The sequence below is a fragment of the Balaenoptera borealis genome (assembly GCF_965194805.1).
Source record: "Balaenoptera borealis genome assembly, chromosome: 1".
NCBI lineage: Eukaryota > Metazoa > Chordata > Mammalia > Artiodactyla > Balaenopteridae > Balaenoptera > Balaenoptera borealis.
In genome coordinates this window covers 15,787,659-15,810,401 of record NC_138860.1, presented here as the reverse complement: position 1 = coordinate 15,810,401, position 22,743 = coordinate 15,787,659, and the positions used below count along the sequence as shown (strand labels likewise).

The window sequence follows — 22,743 nt, the reverse complement described above, 5'->3', positions numbered from 1 at the left end:
AACAAAGTATTTCTTTGTTTGACTTCTAAAGTGCTTTTCAGCACTCAATGTTTTGCTTATATTATTTCAAAAAATAAATTAAAATCTGTGCTTATGGTCGATACTTTGTCATACAAGTGGCAATTGATAGCCGTGATTTCTATGACACCAATTAATATCAAATAAACTTTTGAGAATCACCTATCAAGCATTTTGAAATAAGAGGACAGCATCTCACTAGAACTTTTAAGTCATTGCAGCAGATAAGCTATGCTCTGAATTTTGCTTCCTAGCAAATTCATGGAAGAAAGAAACAATACACTGTTGATCTGGTATAAGTGCATATGAGCTCCAGCCCTAGTCAGCTCTCTGGAGAAAATCTTTGATTACCCTGGCCCAGTTTGTTCAGTTTTTATCTCTTTTACATCCACTGGCCTTGTATTAAATTGTCATTGTCCTAAAGCACATGAGATAGAAATGAATTGCTGTTTTCTACATTCTCTGACAGTGAAATATTTAGGTTCTCTTTCTCCAATCATACTTATGTGTGTATTTGATAGTCCAGGGATGACATCCAGCATCTCTGCCGCTTGACATTTTTTCTTACTGCATTTTGTGTGTTTTGCTGTTGATTATTGTTTTCATAGCCATGTGTATACGGATGCCCATGGTCTATACCATTATAAATAAAGATACACATACGCTACTTTAAAATCCAAAGCAGTCAGTAGAATATACCACACACATGTGTGTGCCTTTGTGTGCATGTATAGTATGCATGTGAAATACATATATATACATGGGAAGAGATGTATGTAGAATATAGGTATGCTGCGAGAGTGATCATGTATATTTATATAATAAAGTGGATCTCAAGTATTTTTCTAATCAGTTAGTGTCCAGTTAAATTTGCCAGGCATAATTTTAACCTGGAATTAGTATTTCAGGTATTTACCAAGTCTGATTTTCAACTAAATTGGTTTAACTACTATGTAACAGACAGGTAACAGGTCACCTAATACATTAATTTGTTTCTGATTTTATACATTGTTAATTATTATCATTTTAAAATTCAATATCTAGAAATCATAAATAATTTGTAAAATAGGAAATAAGCTACTAGTACTAAATGCATAATTTAATGGTTTGGGCCCATATCCAAGAAACAGTTTTGAATTAGCTCTTGGCTACACTGTTTTCTTATACAGTTGGGCCTGACAAATATATCTAAATGTAAACATGATAGCTTTTAAATAAATGCAAAATATAAATTTCACTTATCCTCACTACGTAAATGTCATTTTCTTTTTGTTTTTGCTAAAAGCACATAAAGAAAATTAATAAGTATTATATCCATATAAAGTACATCATAGATTTCTGAATTTCTGAATTTTATTCTGAGAGGTAAGTTTAAAGGTCTGTGATTTTGCTCAGTGAATCTGAATGAGTGTTGAGAGAAACCACTTATCCAGATGCTCTTTCTATTCAAATTCTTGTTCTAATTCATATTTTGTTTAAAGTCCTAGACTCATTTCCTACCTTTATTTGTTTGTAGAGTACTTTAACAATTTTAATGTTTCTCGTTTTTAAAAAAATCCTGCTGTTTCTTTATGCCAATCCGTCTGCTGAAAGTTAGCTCCTTTATTATCTGAGGGTGTCAAGTGACAGCCTTCTGCCTTTTGAAGGATTTACCTGGCATCTTATTCTTGTTTCAAGTTCATTTTAGACTTCTACTTTCGAAGTCTGGGAAACATAGCTAATAAGAATAATTTCCGTTCAATTATAACAAACATATCCTTCCTCTCTATGTTTTTCTTTACAGAAGTGCCAGATGTTTCTTCTTCTCTGATTTGGACACTATTTCTCAGTATTTTCCAACTACATTTTCTAATCAATTATACAAAACCATCAGATTGAGAAGGTTTAGATTGTGTGTGTGCTGTGTATGTGTACTATTGCATCCCCCCTTTTAATTTTCAAAAAAATTTTTGGAGGGAACTTGCTTTTCATGTTTTGATTTTTCAAATATTTTGCCATTCTAATTGATGGCAATGCATGTATATTCGGAAGATAACTCACTAAGGCAAAGCAATAAAAGAAAAAGTACAGTTTTAAATAAATTGGCTTCTCACTGGCCAATTAAAGTCCATTTCAATATACTGGCATAGATCTATATGTGCATTTGAATATTAATACATAGCATGCAACACTAGCCATTAGAAATGCAGCCTCTGGCTACATGGAATTCTTTCACACAATATAATAAATAAAAACACTGGCTTTTGGCATTTAAAATCTATTAAAAGTGTTGTTTAAAGTGTTCAACTCATGGAGAGCCTACCTAAGATCAGATTACATTGTAAAAAATGAACTTGGAAGCAAATTTATATTTTGATTATCAAAGGCAGTCTCTGTCATATACATTCCTCTGTGCCTTCTCCTCTTGCTTTGAGTGAAACAAAATTGCGTATATACTTTTCATCATTTTGATTGGAAGTACACATTACGTATAATATGCTTTGGCAGCAGTTACCTAGCCAAAGAAAACAAATTAATATTCGCCATACTAAGGGCTGTCAGGCATATCACAGACATATCAATTTAACTTTGCTTCCTCGTACACCTCCGCAAACAGTTGCTTAAGATGGTACTAAATAAAAGGGAAGCTACCCAATAAATTCTCATATTGTATTAGAGATTGATGGCTAGTAGAAGTGCAGTGAAAACCAGGGTGTTTGCTTACTTCTCTTTAAAACTCTAACTGTGGGAATACAGAAAGCGTAGACGATAATGAGTTTTGTTAAAAAAAAAGAAGAGTATAACTGAAGCTTGTTCACATCTTTTTACTGTCTTGGAAGTAATGGGATAATAATGGGATTTACTTTTTTAAAAAGTCTGAAGTGGGGAGCCTCGGTTGCTCTTACGTGTGATGTATATAAAGACTTTAACAAGTGGAGAGTCAGAAGCAGCCGCTTTGCCAGTCCGCTGGAAACAAGGGACATTTCTTCTTTGTTGCACTTTGCATACATTTTCTGAGAAAGAAAAAAAAAAAAATCTTGTTCTTTCTTTTTATCTGGCTTATTCAATAGGCAAAAAAAAAAAAAAAAAAAAATGAAATTTCAAAAAGTAAATCAAGAACTTAGGCACAGAAAAGAGGCAGAAGCATACTGAATTCTTTTTTTCTCTTCCATGATCAGGATGGTATCTTTGTATGGGATAATTCCTTTTTCATCTGCTCTAGGAAGATTTGACTCATTGAAAATGCTTTTGAGAATTTAAACAAAGGACTCATTAAATAAATAACATTTACTTTCTTTTTAATACAATATGAGTAAAAATGTTTGAAAAGGTGTCCTTTTCAAGGCAGCTAAAATGTTGTTACAGTTTATACTTATAAGAATTTCTTTTGCTTTGAAAAGTATCTAAAATTATGTTCAGAGTGAGCAAAAGTAGTGAGTCATATAAAAAATTATAGAGACTAAGGTACTTAAGAGAAAAATTCTAATGTGAGGTTGTTCAATCAATGGCCCTTTGCCCTCCATAATTCCAAATTATTGTAGTACTTTCACTTCTCCAAAAACGTAAGATGGCCATGTTAAATTGTATTCATTTTTCCATAAATGAAAGAATACTCTAACAATGCTTTCTTCACAGCCATTAATCTATTAAAACAGATCAGATATTTTGAGGAAGAATATCATACCCATAACCAACTATTCATGGCCAAAGAAAGGGAAAGAGGTATATGAGAAAGTGATTGTATACAGTTGGTTCTGGGTCCTATGAAATGACAGAAGCATCCCTTTTATCCACAGACTTAAATGAGACCTGCCTCATCAGTCATGGGATCATAGTGTCACAGATGGAAAGGCAACCATCAGCTGAATTGTACTGAACTGCACACTTGGCTAATTCATCTTATTGCCCTCCTCATCTAAGGAAAGGCTCATTCTGTTCTTGGAGTCTAGACAGAATCAGGAGTTGGGCTCAGGTGGGAGCGTGTGGCTGCCTTTTTCTGTTCTCTCTTAGCCATTCAGCAAAGGGAGGTGAGGAACAAATGTGCAATTTATGCACAGAAGCCCAAGCAGAGATTCTTTCCTAGGGTCAGGAATTTATTATTCAGTTGTTGAAGTAAAGTTCATATTTCTCTTATGTTCGAGAAATATCACTGTTGTCTTTCATGCTCCAAAGAGCTACCCAAAAACGATTAGGGATGTCTCTCAATTTGTATGAACCATGAACTAGGGTAAGCATTTTGTACCAGATAGAAATGGAGAGCAGATCATCCACTTATGTTAGTCTGGAGGGTGATTCTTTTTTCATACCTTTATATGGAACTGTTCAGTGGGTTAAATCTGAAGAATGAGAAAAATGATGAGGTTGAACACTCAAATTGTATTTTTGTATTTTTTAATTTCCTTATAGTGAACAAAACTTTAATGTCTAGAGCATTTATGAGGGTTTTAATGATTGGAAAATCTATCCTGAGAATGTGGTCACCATATGTTACAGCCTTGCTTTCTGTCTTGTCTTCAGTGTATGGGGTAAGTTCGGTGATACTGTCTGTTGTCTTACTTTGCTTACGTTATAGAACCTCTCTGCCCCACACTGAAATAACCTGAAATATGAGGAAGTGCCCGTTCAGTTCTTAAAAACTTTCCTGAACCCCCTCCATCCCAGCAGAGTTTTCTTTTAAAATTGCTGTTTTTCTATTTATCTGTTTTGCTAAAGGATCATTTACTTTAGTGAAAGGTAAGTGCATGATATTCATGCCGATTTGCATACACAGTACACTTTATTCCCCCAACCCACCCCGAATTCCAAAGATATTGCCTTCAACTTTTCATATTTGTTTTTCTTTTGTCTCTGTTTGTCGTGCATTCTAGTTGAGTGCTTTTATAGTGTTTTCTTGATTGTTGTCAGTTTGGGGTACTGCTACTGACATTTTTGTTAAGTTAATGTCACAGCAGAAAAACCTATGGCAAACTGGAATCTGGCCACAGCGCGGGGAAGATACAACTTCTGTTTGATTGTGTGTAAATACAGTTAGTTAGTTGGGGGTTTATCAGATAGCTTGGCAGAAAGAGAGAGGAGCCGTAGAAACTGTTTTCAGTAACTGTGCTGTTCATACACCTGATAAGATGGAGAGAGCTTTTCGAAATGCTGATAGGCTTTGAATAAGAAAAGGATAATCACTTCTACTGGCACCAGCTTATCGGGAATGAAGTAAAATGCCAACACTTTTACATTAGCGAAAGTAAATGTTTTAGACACTCTGTGCCTTTTTTCCTTCAAGTTAAATAGTAGGGGTGCTTTTGAGTGTGCTATAATGAATAGAAGGATTTATTACCTGGACGAAATTACAGGTGAATCTGTTGATAAAGGAACCCTCAGCGTCAACAGCGGCTTCTCTGATAAGCAGGTGCATCTATGTGTACGTTCTCTGGAGAAATTAAGTATTTCTTTTTCCACTCCAATTCCATTAACCATCTTTTCTGATGTTCGAAGATGCAGTTATGTCCTGTGCCAATCGAGTCTCCTTGTTTACCAGCAGATGGGTGACAGGCATTTGAAACTTAGCTTATCAGACTTGGAAAATGCTGGTGTGACCTACTATGTAAGTTGGGGCATCTTTACGTTTCTATCACTTGTGCTGAAGCAGCCAACTCCTACACAAGAAATCTTACTTTTTTTCCCCAGAAATGGAATGAGATTCAGTATAAATTTAGGATAGGTTAATGAGAAGATAAATGCATTTGGCCAAATAGTTGTCCATTTTAAAGCACCTCCCCTTAAAAAAGAGAGTTACTGGTTTCGCGCTTCAGTATAAACCATGAACTTTCCCTGGCTTTCCCCTTTTCTCTTCTTTGTAATTTGATGCCTACAAATAATTTGGTGTATTCAGATTTGATAAATGATAGTGCAAGAGCAGATTGATTGATTTTGGATTACTATTGATTACTCTCCATGAGATCACTGTGACACACTCGAATCAATAGTATTCGATTAAGCAAGGCACCACCGTTCTATACATCCAGCAGCGGTGGGGAATCCAGGAACAGAATGTTCACAAGCTGATAAATTGACAAAGCATTCAGCTTTAACTAGCCCTTTGTTCAGCACTAGTTCCTTAAACTATATTTCATTGGAAAGTTCGTTTTTGCAACTCTGGGCCTTTCTGTGCAAGAAAGGTCATCCATTTAAGGTTTATTAAATTTTAACTCAAAACAACTGGGCTCCATTTAGATGTAAAATAATTTAAGTACTTACTGCAGGCAACCTCCATGCTTTTGAGCCGTCGCTCAGAAGGTTTCATTCTTTTACGAAGATGTCAATTGTCAACATAAAAATGCATCACTGGCAATGTAATGGTTTAAGATTCAAACTGAAATGAAAATTCCTGCCCGAGGAAAGCACTATCCTCCAACTAAGGTGGTCTTCACTTTCTTCAGAAGCGGGCAAACTTAGGAGCTGCACTGGGAGGCCGCAGCAGGTAGCACACCTTGATCAATTGCACAGCCGAGGCTCCTTTTTTCCCCGTCTTATCGGAGGGTACTCATCGCATCGCCAGTACTACATGCAAAACATTAAATATCCTCTGATCTGAGAGCTGCTACTGCTGCTGATACACTGAAATCTTTCTGTCTTGAGCAAACTTACAAAGTCGCTGGGGGAAGAAAAGATCATCCATGATTCAAGTCCTTTAGCGAAGGACCTCAAGGATGAGATTTTCCATCCTATTCCATCAATGTGTAGTCTTGGCCCTTGGGATGAAGCATTTACTCTTTTGTCATATGGGATTACCAAGTTGCTTCTCAAAAAGGCAAGCCTTAGAGAGAACACTCCATTGAATGAGTGGATGGTCTGACGTGCAAAACTTGATTTTCAGTGAAATTTTGACAGCTAGGGCTTGCGTACCCCAAATCTTAACAGGTTCAAGTCTTGAAATATACTTCGATAAATTTTCTCATTTTGATAGTGGGTTTAAAAAAAACCCAAAATGAATCTGAGGTGGCTTTCTGAGGGAACATGAGGAGGAAAGTCAAGTTTGGAGTTACGAAATGCCCCGACAAAACTTCAGGCTTTTTTGCATGAAAGTGAGATACTAGGATTCTAATTAAATTAGGTTGAACCCCATGAAATGGCCATTTTTCTAGGTCAAGGAATGGTCAAATATCAGCAATTTTGTGTGATTCCACATAATAATTGAATTTATTCCTAGACTGTCCATATCCCATAAACAAATCGAAAGCAAAAACTATATTTTTAATTTTAGGGTGGGCTGTGTCCGATCATGAAAGACACATGAATTCTGTCTGCAATCATAGCAAGTATATTACAGTATCATTTTTTGACGACGACTCTTTTCTTTAACGCCAGTAGAGAGTTCCCAGGAACACAGTCTTACACGCACTGGAAAAGTGTGCGTTTATCTGGCTTCTCACCTGTGGTAGCCAAGCTGCTTCTGAGCAGCCCTGTAAATTTCTCACCTGCCGAGGAAGAGTATGGCACACACAAGTGAGTTAGGCTTCGCGAGGACTGACCCTCCAAAACAGCACGTTGCTCAGGGTAAATAGTTGGAAAGCGATTTGGGAAGAAGATGCCAACACCTCAACTATGGCATCCCCACATCCATCCATTAACAGAACGTTAGTTGGCTAGTTAGCGCTTTGCGTGCTTCCGCCCCCAGAGAAGTATTAAAACTGTGCTCCATTAAATTTATGCACCGTTGTGGGTTAGGCAGATGTGCAGCTCCCCGAGTGTTGGCAGTGGAGCCCATGATGCTTTATTGGCTGTGGCAGGCAGGAAAGGTGCTTCAGGAGATGTAATAAAATGATCCCAGAGTCTTCATTTGACCCCCCAGATGTGCAGCTCCTCTTGGAGCCACGCTGTGCTGGCCAGTAGGAGCTCTCGGTGCCCACCAGCGGGAAGAATCCGGCTCCCAGAAAGGAAGGAAATTGACTCTTTAGGTGGGAGGGAGGGGCTCCGGGGCCACCGCTGGAAATGTCAGCAGAAAGTTCATCTTGACTTAGGGTCACATCAGGACCGGGTAAGTTTTTCTCGCTCTGGGTAAGCATATGACAGCTTACATCTTGTTTCCGAGAGAGGGAGGGTGGGCGTCGTTTACTGGAACTTGATGGAGCGAATACCTCCGACTGGTCCCACTGTCAGTCTTGGAGTTTTCCCTTAGTGGTGCATTTCCCCCCTGTCTGTGTCACTGAGTTTGATTTATCGCTGGTACTAAGATCAAAAAAGAATTCATTCCTTTTGATGTGTGCTATTAGGCACATGCAGTGCAGGATGGGGAGGGGGCAGAGCCGTCTTAGCGTACAAGTCACTGTCTTGGTCACCCGGTGGCCACTGATGGCAGAATGTATATTTTCTATCTCTGTTCATTTTGGATGTAGAATTCTATGACTAGAGAGGTGAGCTATAGGATATTTTAAATTAATAATGAGGTTTGTTTCACATACAGATTCTTTTGGTAAGGACACAAAGAGTGGCTAGCATGTACATCTGATTCTAGCAATCTGTTTTTCTTTTTTCCTTTTTCTTTCTTTTTTTTTTTTTTTTTTACTGTATTGGCATTCATTTTACCAAAAGACATAAAAAGCCAAGGAATATAAATAAGCCAATGGGGTTCAGGCTTTCAAAAAAGACCAGTTGGTTGCATTTACTGTTGGGTGGGAAATTTGGGACATCGGAGGCTTGTCTGCAAATGAGAGGAGAGATTTTGGTGGGGTCTGCTTCTCCTGTATTCACGACCCTGATCAGGCTTTGTTTCCAGCTCTGTCCAGTAGCTTTTGTCCGGCTTCTCAGTTTAGTGGGATTTGTCTGAGCAGCGTGAGCCCCGACCCATCAGCAGGCTGCTAGTCAGCGGCAGGTGTGAACAACATAAAACAGGATTAACGCTGAACCAGAGTGTGGACTAAAAACAGAACCCCTGCCTTGCTTTGAAAAAGGACGGCAGGACTGGAAGATAGAAGCCACTCTGGTCCTGTCCACTCTTTGTTTGCTAAACAGTGTTCAAGGGCTATGCAAATACTTCTGTTTAGGTGCCCAGGAGGCGTGCTAGGGATCTGTGCTCATTCTCTCTCTCTCTCTCTCTCTCTCTCTCTCTCTCTCTCTCTCTCTCTCTCTCTCTCAGTTTTTAAACTGTAAATGCAAAACTTATGTCAACACTTCTTCTCAGACTTTCAGAGCAGAGCAAAAGTGGTCTGGGGAAATCTTGAACCAGGATTACAGGTGAATTTTGCAAACATACTGTCTTGACTTCAAATTTAAAGTCGATAGTCATTCAGGGTGCTGTATTTCCCACCTCTTAAGAATATTGTTGGTTGGTTTATTCTAAGATATTTTTTGTGTTTAATTATGTGACTCAATGTATACTTTCACCTAGGTAGGTAAACCACAAATAAATAAAATAAGTAATTTCATTAGAGATCATAACCACAACGCCCCCAATTTTTTTTTTTTTTTTTTTTTCAGTCAGCACTACCTACATAGTGGCAAGAAAGCTGGCAAAAAAAAGATCATAGTTAACATAGGGGACTGCATGGGTTTAACCAGTTGGGCATTGCATTGAATTTATGGCATTTGAATCACTTTGTCGATATTTCGTTTAGGAAAGAGAAAGGTCGCCTATAAATATGTTTTTCTTTAAATTATGCTAATTCTAGTATATACTGTATATCAGGCTAAAATTTAGATATCTATGTTTTCTCTATTAGGTTTAGACTAACTTGCATTTTGCAACTTTAAGATAGTCACATCCAGAAAGGCATCTGAAATAAAGGAAATAACAATTAAATCAGTTACAGAAATTGTATTACACACACACACACACACACACACACACACACACATACACACAAATACAGACACACACAGGTACTGACTCTTCTTTAAACACAGGAAAAGCAAATGTTTTTTGCATATGTATATAATAGTATGACACTAATTTCTGATACTCCAAAAGTATGTTCAAATATAGATATTTATATAAGGTGGATCTGTTTGAGAATATCATATAGACTTTCTAAAAGAATAATTTTGCAATGTCAGAAATCAAAATTTTAATTATCATTCATTTTCAGCAGCATCTTATACCATACATTACCATATTGTCTTTTATATCCAGGGCTTAAACTGTAATTACCCACTCATTCCTTCACCCTTTGCTTATACTTACTCTTCTTTAATTTTTTAAATGGCAGTTATTTTTTAGCTGAGACTTTGCTACTACTTTTATTTTAGAAGTAATCTTGCCTGCCAGTTTAACTGTGGCAATCTGAACACACATCTACATCATTATAAAATATATAAATGCTAAATATTATATTTAATTTTACAGTTACTATCTTTAAATGTTAATTTATTACCATTTGCCTTTTCATGTGTTTCTAAGAAATGTCCAGTCCCTTCTGTTTAGTATTATTAAGTACCTTTGGTTATGTACATTAATTAGGTTGTGGGCAAATAGCTTAATGAGAGTTAATGAAATCAAGTTTAGAAGATACCAATTTAAAATTGATTTTTGAAGTGAATTTTTTATAACCAACTCTCTGGCATCCAATTGATTACTTATAGTAACTTCTCACGTTGCATCAAAATGATTACATGCATTCCTTTGCAATTTTTTAAATCATTAAAGTAATCAATATTTAGTGCATTAAACTGCATTTTCTTGATCATTCATTCCAAAATATTTGACTATGTGCAGGCCCTGTCCTGGGCATGAAGATCCTGAAATAAATGATAAAAATATAAAATGATCTTGAGTGCATTTAAAAAACACTCTAAAATGGGACTTTATATACTTAAGTTTTCAATTTATACTTGGGTCAATCTTCAGAAAATGATTTCAGGAATTTAGGTAGCAGAGGTTTTACATAAAACTTAAGCAAGTTGGAGCTTCCATTCTGATTTTCTGATTTTCTGATTTGGGCCTTCTAGAGCTGACAGGAAGTTAGCCCCCAAGAACACAATTAGAAATGGTACATTTAGATCCTAAATATTGCCAAAGTGTGATTGGGGGTCTTAGAGCAGTCAAGTCTGGTCCTGCCTGCTTCCTTGTGAAGCCTTTGAAGATTTGATCCCGAAAGTTGCCATTACATCTTAAAATGCTCTAAATGACTTGTGTGTGGTTTGTTTCTTAGACTGGAAATGAAAGGGGGAAAATGCTTTAAAAGATCAGGTAAGAAAAGATATTTCCGAGGTCATAGGAAAAGGAAGGGGGATGTATCTGAACTCTAGAAGGTTTGTGTAGTTTGACTTTGAGGGAAAGGTGTGCATTAGTAAATTCATTCTAATCAAGGTAAATGAATATTGAAAGGTAATTTTTCTAAGGAAACCTTGCCCTTAATCTTGAGATAATCTCACAGCTACTGTCTTTGTCCAACAGTCCTGCAAAACTACCCAGTGCTGTTCCCCAAAGCCTGGGATTTCAATTTGCCCGAGGACTCGATGATGGAATTCAAAGCAGTTTTCTGTCTTTGCAGCCTCTTTTCAGTGAATGCATTTTATTCAAGTGTTTTATTTATTTATTTTTTGGAAGATACAGCTTGGTTTGCTTCAGGTCATTAAAATGATTCTCTGTCGCAGTTTTGGATGTTTATAATTAGATGATTAGTGAAGTTAGGTAATAAGATTTATACTGGCATCAGTTAAGTTTATAGAAAGATTAAAATCATGGTGTCATGGTACCATTACCAATCTGAATATGCCAGAAATAACTCAGGAGAATTTTTGTCAAGTGTTTATACTCAATTAAAATTTATACGACGTGTTACCGAGTGATCGTCTCATGATAGCTTGGCACCATGAGGTTGCAAACTTCCAATTTCAAGTGATATGCATGGCAATTTTTGTCTTCCAGTCCTATAGAATTACGAACTTTGGAAGGGAAATGCTGCGCTTTTTGGAAATGACACTAGAAATATGAGACAAAGAACTGTCTCAAACTTGGGCATAGCTGATATTTTCTGCAATACTGAAAAGCTAGAAAAATACAGTTTTTCTCTCCACTCACTAGATGCAAAGGGCAGCTTACCTTGATACAAATGCATTGCAGACATGAGCTGAATCATCTCATCTGTGTTTTCCCTTCATTTGTGTTTTTTGAAAAGTATCTATGAGACTACATTTCTCTCTCCTAGTTTTCCTGACTTTTCCGGTATCCATCCCCTTGAATCCTCTTTTCTTCACTTTCTATTAAGCCGAGGTGGAATTTTCAAACGGATGCATCCTTCTTTATGCATAGGGCCAAAAGGCACTGTGAAACCTTCACCATAGTCTTCAAAAACCCACTAACAAAGCAACAGCGTAAAGAATCCGGGGTTGTTGGAGGTGGGGGGGCAGGGAGGAGGAGGGCAGCTGGTAATTTACGGTTCCTCTAGGAATGCTTGTAGAGGGTTTGCCAGTGCCCCACTTCCACCCCACCCCCAAACCGCACTCCCGCTCAGTGTTCAGATGATGATAATGTACCTGGAAAGAAAGGCGGCCCGTGCCGAAGCAAGCAGCATCAGACAGGGCGTCCTGCCAACTGCCTCACCTGCTGCATCCATGGGTCCATCTGGTGACTGCAGTAGCTCATTGTAGGCCTCTTCCGAGGAACATTCGGGCTGAAAAGCAGGCAGTGTGAATTATTTAGGTAGCTAGTGTAAATCCACAGAGGGAAAGGAGAGGAGGAGCAGGGGAAGAATCTGCGAGAACCTCAAGCTCCCTTAGCCCTGGGTGCTTTGGAATGCTCAAAGGAACGCAGAAAAGCATTTGATTTGCATAGACATAGAGATGTATAGATCATCGTGCAGATGACAAACCCATGAGTTTTATCTAGATTTAGATTAGCAGTGCGCAGCCTGTTTTGCACTGAAAATATGGCCAGCTTCGGGTAGGGAACCTTTGGGGACTTTTCAGGATAAGTGAAACTGATGAAATGTAATATTTTTAGGCATTGATTTAACAGAAATAAAACAACTCTGTGTCCTTTCTGAAACTGTTGATTTTGTTCGTGGCGGGGGGGGGGGCGGGCAGGCGGAGATAATGCATTTGACTTTTTAGTGAATTGTGATTTATACATATTGGGTTCTTTTTTTTTCTACTAGATAAAAGCAAGTAGAAAATAATGTTAGGTTAATTTTATTTGTATAGGTGGCCAGTCAAAAATATTTTGGTTAGTTGCTGTATACCAAACCCTGTTATGGAATTCAACATATCCATTAATATATCCTAAATATGCAATGAAAGCCCTCAGTCGTAGGAATCTTTGTAGGACTTTGTGTGTTTTGGGTCTAGATAAACCTTATGGACAGGCATGTCCTCTAGGAATTACCTGATGAATGCAAAAACCAAATACTTAAAGAAATTGTAAACTGGACTTAAATAAACCATCTATACTGAAATAAGGAACGTTTTAACAAAATGGTTTTAAAAGACTTCCTGGTATCTAACAAGATAAATTTACCAGGCTGAAATTGTCATTGAAATCTAGGAAGAGCTAGTCTGTATGAAAATGATTCCTAAATTCTAAGTGAAGGTTTAGAACTATGAATGGCATTAGTAGTATCGAGACTGAAACAAACTGTTCCTGTTTTCTTTCCCGAGAATCATTTAGGGGGTAATATAATTTGGGGGTAGGGGGTAGGAGCTTCATTTAAATTAATTTATGATTTTTTTATGCACTCCCCTTTTTTTTACTGTATACATTCTTACAGATATATGGATAATGTTACGTATTACATCTAACCTCTTTATGTTTTAATGGACAAGCTTATGATAGAGCCATGAAAAAAAAGAACGTGTTTGTGAATCGTTCCCCTGGTTGTATCTGTCCAGAAAGGCATGTGGTGTTTGTGTTCTAGAATAGACTAGATTCTTTAGGGTTTCTTTACTCCATCCCACTTGACTCAATTCAGTTGCAAAGTAAATTTAATGGAGCTGTTTTTTTGAGCCAGTAAAGCTCTAGCCTTCACTTAAATAAGCAATGTCTATTTGGACCGAAATATGCATGAAAATGAAACATACTGCTAATTCAAAATATAAGCAGCAGCCCAATTCATAGTTGTTCAAATAAAACACTTTTTATTTCAAGGAAATTTATTTATAACCAGTCACTTTCCAAAAAGTATTTGAGATGATTCCTTTTTATCTGCATTTGAATCCATTTTCCAGGGCCAAATAAAATGAGCTATTTGTCGTAAGCCAAGTAACTCCATAAAATTTAAAGGCATTAAATAAAATTCAGGAGCGTTAGAGCATACCTGGTTTGTCCTCTCCCCTAATCTTTCTTCTTCTGCGCCACAGTTCTTCCTCTCACATCCCAGCTCTCTCTCTCCCCAGCCCCACACTAAACAATACAACATTCACCCCCAGTTTGCATCATACCATTATAAAAATAAAGCCCCCTCCCCAAGATTATATTTTACCAGAATTTGTAACTTTTTAAATTATCTTTTCCTGGAAGTAATCTATTGCTCCTGGAGTTACTCAGATACTGTTGGCTGATGATTGAATGCCTACTCTTTTGACAGGCAAAGAAGGACAAAGTTGAGAGAGACATGAATTAATTAGAAATAACATGTACATGGTGATGGCAGTGGTTTAACTACAAGAACAAGAGTTGACACAGTGTTTAATTGGCAACTTCAGGGAACGCTTATAGATATTTTAGGCTCCATCAATGTACAAAGTAATGAAATGTTTTAGAAAAAAATTTAAATATCTATACAAGAACACAGGCTTTTTACATATTACCTTAATTGCTTTTATTCACCCTGACTGGCTGTTTGTTTTTTAAGTTTTGTTCTTATTTAAGACTTAAGGCGTGAGGCTTCCTGAGCATTGTTTTATCTCCTTTTGTATTCTGAGGTTCCGGTGTTAGAACATCTCTGATCTAATCTGGACAGGGCCAGCTTTATATTATCTTTGAATAATTTACATTCGTATGATTTCATCAGATCATGTACCTGTGTCAGCTTTGCCTGGGATATGTAATAACTTACTTTTCTTAAGATCATGAAAATATGTATACTTGTTTTGATAGGAAGAGTTTAGAATATGTTTATTTCCATAAAATGTCAATGGAAGCTTAGTAAATGAACATGTACTTTCTCTAAACAATCTCTTTTTTAGCATTTTACAGATGTATTCTTTCATCTTCTCTCAGAAAATCCATAATCTGGATGTTAATTTTATTTTTATTTGATTGGCATCTTCATTGAAGGTGTTATTTAAAGACATGAGCATCAACTGTTAAAGAAATCTTATGTGCCCAAGTATTTGTCAGGAAATTTAAAAGAGAAATTTCGTAATTTGTCAAGGAACTACCCAGAAGGAAATTAATTAGTGTTATTACTACTTTCTTTTTAAGAATGCTGACTTTGTAATTATGTAGTCAATTGGTAAGTCTAATGATCTAATTAGAACCAAAAAATAAATAAATGTTAATAAAAGCCTTTGTGTAACACATTATGTATTTCAAAAGTAAATCTCCTTTTAGTGGTTATCCCTGAAATTTGCTATTGACAGTTTTCTCAAATCAGCTATAGTTACGGAAGGCTTAGCTGCTTTAAGTACTGCCCTCTGATAGCAGTTATGGTGTTATCATATGGGATAAGTAGCAAATAGTAGCATCCCAGTTGCTTCTTAATAGCCTCCGTAAAAAACTTCATTACCCCATTCATAGGGAAGAAGAAGGATGTAATAATAAATCACCAGTATTTTTACAGGCTCATGAGTAGGGAGGTAAGGTGACCATTTGGGGTTTCCCCAAAGCAGAGCTAGTAAAGAGAATGGTATTTACATAAGCACTGAAGACAGTCATCATGGCCTGGTCATCTTTTGTTTTGGGGTGTCACAACGGGCCCAGGCATGATGCCAGATTTCTTTATTTTCTTAAAATATAGATTAAACCTTGGTTGTATTTGATGTGAGAGAACCCATGATGAGAGAGGAAGCAGGTCTTCTGATGAGTGCCAGCAGAAGATGCATCATCTGTGCATACGGAGCGATGAAGCAGTTCCGAGAAATCTACCGGGGCCTTTCCGCTCCTATTTCCTGATCTGGCAGAATGTCCTACTGTTCATCTCAGGATCAGACTTTGAGAGTCATATTGGGTATAGGTTTTAAAAATAATGCATTTTATTTTCGGATGTAAGATACAATGGTACAGACTATGGGTCTGGAAGCCAAAGAAATGAATGCTCTTACTTAAAGTATGTCAAGTTTAATGATCTAATAAAATAGCATGCCAAAAAAAAAAAAAAAAATGCTTGGTGAGAGTGGGCACTCCATAAATATTTCATGCCCCCTCCTACTTTGCTGTTAATAATGGGTTGTTAGAAGCAGTAGAAGGAAAGTACAAAACTGAGATTTCACTTCTCAGAGCCAAATTAGCTTCTTGCCTCAACCGACAAATTCTGAAGTCGAAATGAGTCATAATAAGGATTAGTCAGGGAAGCTTGAATTGAACCTATTTCTCTTGCACGTGTGGTTCCTTATCAGCCTCCTACTACTTATAATTGCTGGATTCACTTTCTGAAATTAGCAGAGGGGAAAGCAAAGTAAAGACAGAGACCTAGCCCCTTGCATTTTTTCTTCCCTGCCTAGAAAGGCAGGGTAAGAATAGGACTATAAAAATATAGTATTTAATGATTATTATTAGAGGAAATGCAGAAATAAAACTATGAAGGAGAGAAGATCGATTCTAGCTGATTGTTGTGAGGTTAAAGATATTTGAAGAGGTCCTTTTGTCTTCCGTTTCTCCTATCTTTTAAACACTGCAATCTGGCTTCTGAAGTTAGAAGTCCCTAAAAGCCTTGTTACCAGTAGTCTGAGTGCCTAGCTCATAGTTATGAGAGTGTGTGTGTGTGTGTGTGTCTGTGTGTGTGTCTGGGAGGTGGTCTTTAATCTATTTCAGGTCAGTTTTCCTGAAGGAAGGGTTAAATCAACTGGTTGAGCTGATGATTTTACTCTCCTGTGGTGATATTTTATTTATATGTTAAAATGCTTGGAAAGTGATTAATTTGTCAGGGGAACATCATGTTCCTGTAAATTTGCTGAATATGTAATAAAATTGCCATAACACGGATGGGGAAAATGAAGATTTTTTTTAAAACCAAAATAGCCAAAGGGTCTTCCTGTATTTCCATCAGTTTATATTTACTTGAATTTCTCCCTTTAAAAACAACAGCTTTGAAAGACTCCTTGCTTGAAGTTAAGGGAGACATCGGAGCTGGTGAGGTTAAAAAAAAAAAAAAAGGTGGGGGGGGGGAAGGTAATGGAAGAAGAGAGATGGAATGGTGGATTCTGCTGCCTGTTCTCTCTCCCTGGACCAACAATGACTGATACATCCATTAAATTTCAGCCCAGGCTGATTGACTGAGTGGATTTATATAAATTAAAAAATACAGGTCATATACCTTTTCTGATAGACTGTAAATGAGAAATAGGAATTCCTTTAAACCTCAAAGGAGGAAATCCATAGGCGAGGCTTTCGAGTCAATAAAGCACTACAGCATCAACTCTTCTTGCTGTGTTTGTACAATAAGTTTTAGTTAATAGACAAATATTATACCAACCTTCCCCCTGACTTTTTCCAGCAAGAGGTAATTTGTAAATGAATCCACACGGTGTTGAAGATTTTCCAGCTTTTGTTGCAGTTTGAACTTGTGCTTTCCAGACGGGAAGGAGGCAGAAATCATCCCTTGCTCCGTTTTCTTGGTGTAACGACTGAAAATGGCATTAGTTCAGGAACAATGACTTTTATTCACAATCATTCTCTCAGCGCCATGTCCATTTGTCCATTGGAATGAGCCACTTATCATGCTTCCAGGTTTTTCCTCTTTCAACATCAAGCGTTATGAAAGGAAAATTCCATTTTTTCCTGGCCCTCCATGACAGGCAGACTGAAGATTGTGGTCATTTGGATTAAAAACATATCCATCACCACCAGCCGGCAGGTTATTATGATGTCTCCTTTGAATATATGAATTTCATACGCTGCCTGTTGGAAGTCTAAGAATGCCAACTTTTTAGATAAATAGTTATCCCACTGGTGATGTACAGCATACTGTTGCCGTATTTTCTCACTTCTACAGCATTCTTGCCCTTATCACCCATTACATAAATCTTTGGCTTTCATATTTAATGAAACGACTAGGGTAACAACCCCCTGTATTCAGTATAGTTAACCAATCATACGCCATCATTTGACTATCATTATTTGGGTTTTTTTGCGGCAGCTATTTTAGTAGACCGTCTAGTTTAAATTTGACAGCACATTTGATACAGCAGTGCAGGTAGATACGCAGATCACCTTATTTCTGTGCTACCTATGACCTCAGCATGCAGCCTTAAGCTTTGTGAGGTTCCGTGGATAGAAAGATGGATGAATGAATAAAGTTTCCAATGTCAGTCAGTGTTATTATTAGAGCCTGATAACCTGTCAGCTGAATTTTGGAGAGTGGGGAGAAATATGGACATGTGGGGGAACATGTCCTAGGACATGTCCTCCTAGGACAGGAGTGACCATTTCTCAAGAGATCCATTTTTGCTAAACCTCAGTTCCCTGAGTCACCAGAATCTTTGGTTCTTTAGGAATGGAAGAGAGGTATCACTCCATCTCTCCTGTAGAGGTTTCTGAAGTGATGAAACCAAACTCCTTACTCCATTTCCCATTTCTTGGATCTCCCCACCATTCAAGTTTATTTCTCACTGTGGACCCTAGTTTCCTTGTCTGTAAAATTCATGCCTATAACTGACCATCAGTTACTGTGAGTTTTATGATTTTCCAGTAAGCAAGTAGGCCTAGATGTGAGTGTGGAGTTCACATGCAGACATAGATGCTCCAAAAGGAGTCTTGAAATCCTATACATCTAACTAGTTAGCTACAAGGTAAGAATGACTGAGTGCTTTATGAGATGGACACCATTAATTGTTCCCTTTTCCTGTTTTCCCACAATATTCCTTCCTGGACTTTGGATAAGAACAAGAACTGATCCTGCCCTGTCTGTTTGCCTTCTGGAAGATGGAAATATGAGCTGTCGTAGGACAGCCTTGCCTTAGCAGCAAACAGAGGAGGCAGGGACTTGGGTTTCTGAGGGTGCGACCCAGCGGCTGCTGAGACTTGAGAACCATTATGACGAATGTCATGCGTGGTTGATGTAACTCCAGAGAGACGTTTCCCATGGTTCTTGCATGAAGACTATGCCTCTAGTTATAGGAATCACTTTTTTTTTTTTTTCCCAGAAGTGGTCATAATCGCTTTTTCTACACCCTCTTGTCTTGTTCTTGTGGTGAGTGTCTAAGGTGGTCCAATGTAGTTAAGCAGTTTCAGAAGTTATCTCTAGCTTGATTCTCCCCCAGACCTGTGTTAGATTAATTGTTATCCATGGGGAATCTGATTGGCGGAATGGGGGGGGATCGAACCTCATTATTTTCTTGCGTAACTTCCATGCAACCTTCATTCTTAGCATGGTATGCTGACCTCTGAAACGCATCACATTTTCCTTGGAAAAACTTCATTATTATTTAGCGCCCACATCATTCTTGGCACATAGTAGATACTCACTAAAGTTTGTGAACGGATTCATTTTTTTTTTAACATCTTTTTATTGGAGTATTATTGCTTTACACTGGAGTGTTAGTTTCTGCTTTATAACAAAGTGAATCAGCTCTACATATACATATATCCCCATATCTCCTCCCTCTTGCGTCTCCCTCCCACCATCCCTATCCCACCCGTCTAGGTGGTCACAAAGCACCGAGCTGATCTCCCTGTGCTATTCGGCTGCTTCCCACTAGCTATCTATTTTACATTTGGTAGTGTATATATGTCCATGCCACTCTTTCATTTCATCCCAGCTTACCCTTCCCCCTCCCCGTGTCCTCAAGTCCATTTTCTACATCTGCGTCTTTATTCCTGTCCTGCCCCTAGGTTCTTCAGAACCTTTTTTTTTTTAGATTCCATATATATGTGTTAGCATACGGTATTTGTTTGTAAACACTCACTAAAGTTTGTGAACTGATTCATTTAAAGCTTTGCTATAAACAACTAGCATCACCTCTTAATCTCAGGTACTGAGAAGTTAAGGAGCTCATTTTGGATGATAGTGTGAGCTAATGTTGGTGAAAAATCAGTAGAAGTCAGAATGCATTATCAAAGTGTTTAAACAAATGTAACTCACAACAAATCCCTAAAGTTGAATAATTTTTTTGTGGGAAGCCCAGGTAAGTATGGATTTATATTTCAAAACTGGGTGCAGATTTATGTTCAGATTTATTCCAAAAATTAAAATATTTTGTCCCACAGATTTATAGTAACACTTTGGATTTGCATAACACTTTAAACTTTTCAGAGGTTTTTGTATTTATTTTCTCTTTTGGGTCTCAACATTCGTGTGCATTAGATAGTGTGGGCATTAATTAGTACCTGCATTTTAATTATTAGATAACTGAGACATAGCAAATTAATTAATGTATATTAATTATATGTATTGATACAGTTAATTAATGACAAAAGCTAATTGGCCAGGAAGTTCTACCTAGTATCTAGCTCCAGTTTTCCATGCTGTGAAATAAGTTAGTTTCTCCTTATTAGAAGGCTCTAAACCTGTCTCAATTAAATAATAATCATCCTTTCTATGGTATAATAATATAAATAATCTAGTATTTTCTAAGTTGCTAGTGATTTTGACTTTTCAACATTATCCTTTGTTCTTAGACATTTAAGGGAATGAGCTACTTTTTTTTTCTTTTTCTTTTATCTTGGTCCCATCTTTGGTATTGTGGGTTCAAATAGTCATCACAGATAGAGCATAGCACTTAACTGAGTATACAGTTGTTTAAGAAAATTAAAGCATTGAAAAATAAAATCTTTAGAAGATAGTAGTTATAGGTGTGATGACAGCTGGCATATTTAATTGGCTGCTATAAAGTATTGTTATTAAATCTTTGCGGTTCAGCATTTTGCAGCCCAGAGGACAGAATTTAGATATAGAAAATTCAAGTTCAAGTCCCGGTTCTATCACAGTTCTGTTTCCTCATCTGTAAAATGGAGAAAACACTTGTCTCACAAGACTGTCTTGAGAATCAGTGTGTGACTGTAACTTCTTTTCTCACTGTTAAAAAGAAAAAGAAAAAAAATCCCGATATCTTCTTGGGATATATGAAGTCATATCAGTGTTTCTTAAGAACATTATCTTGAGAATTCACCATACTCTTTGAGAAGTGGCAGAATGGAGGACCATCTATGCCATCAGCTTCATGTCCTTGACTAACTGGTGTCTAGTGTCAGAGGTTTGGTATTTCAAGTAATGTCAGACACATGTAAGCCAGACATAGAAAATTATTGTGATGAGGTTTATAACAACGTTTATAAAGAATAATGATGCCTATGGTTGACATAATGCCTTGCAGTTCAGTCATTTATTCATTCAACAAACGTCTGTTAAGTGACAAATTCAAGTAGCTAATATGAGTTCAGCATAGTACAAAGTGCTGAGGATACAAAGTCAAATAGGCTGTAGCCCACGTCTTCAAGGAAAATGTTAATTAAAAAAAAACTTTTTTGACGTAATTGTAGACTCACATGCAGTTGTATGAAATAATACAGAGAAATGCTGTACTCTTCACCCAGTTTCTTTCAGTGGTAACCACTTGCATAACTATGGTATACAATACCACAACCAGGAAATTGACATGGATAGAGTCCACAGACCTTAGATCTTACAAGTTGCACATGCGTTTGTGCTTGTGTGTGTGAGTTCGTGTGTTTAGTTCTATGTTACTGTCTATGTAGATTCCTCTGTCCAGCACCGCAGTCAAGATCAAGAACAGTTCCATCATAAGGTGTTCGTTTGTCTTGATATTACACTCTATAAAAAATTATACTTCGTCAAAGAAATTTTAGCTTGACCGATTCTCATGTATTATTTAGGGATCACTGGGGGTGTAAAAACCTCTTTTTTTTTTTTTTTATAAAGTTATACAATTTTTATTTATTTATTTATTTATTTATTTATTTATGGCTGTGTCGGGTCTTCGTTTCTGTGCGAGGGCTTTTCTCTAGTTGCGGCGAGTGGGGGCCACTCTTCATCGCGGTGCGCGGGCCTCTCACTATCGCGGCCTCTCTTGTTGCCGAGCACAGGCTTCAGACGCGCAGGCTCAGTAGTTGTGGCTCACGGGCCCAGTTGCTCCGCGGCATGTGGGATCTTCCCAGACCAGGGCTCGAAGCCGTGTCCCCTGCATCGGCAGGCAGACTCTCAACCACTGCGCCACCAGGGAAGCCCCAAACCTCTTTTGATGATGCTTATAATATCTATCTCCTCTTTTTCTCATTTTCTTTGCTACCCTCTTACTGCAGGTTTTTCTCATCGTTTATCTTGCTGGATAGAATAGCTTCCTAGCTGGGCTTTAAACACTGTGAGTTCAGAGGTCTGGTCTGTTTTATCAGGTTACACGCCTGAAGCATAATAGGGGTGAATGAGTGAGTACACGGGCGCTGCTGCACTCACAGCTGTGTGTAATGAAGGCACAAACCGGGTTATGTCTGTTCTCCTCAGAGATCTTCAGTAGCTTCCCATCACCTACAAAATAACATCTAATCTGCATATTCTCTAGTATTTCAAACCTTCCACAGTGTGGCCCCAACCTACTCTCTGAACCCATAGCAAGTTCCAGATCCCCTTTAGCGCTCCGCAGAGCTACCCCCTCCTTCACTCTCCGAGCCTCCCCTGCATGCGCCCACTTCTGGGTCACCCCTTT

General features: G+C 37.6%; 1 protein-coding gene and 1 long non-coding RNA gene across 11 annotated transcripts in view; one reads left to right on the top strand and one right to left on the bottom strand.

The window, feature by feature from the left end:
* The window catches only part of ESRRG (estrogen related receptor gamma), a 636,910-nt gene that overhangs the window by 424,789 nt on the left and 189,378 nt on the right, over window positions 1-22,743 (top strand). The gene's annotated exons all lie outside the window — the stretch shown is intronic.
* Window positions 1,963-22,740, bottom strand: LOC309630598. The gene is made up of 2 exons (XR_014245827.1): window positions 9,137-22,740; window positions 1,963-9,102 (listed from the first exon to the last, which is right to left on the bottom strand). It is a non-coding gene; the product is annotated as an uncharacterized lncRNA (long non-coding RNA).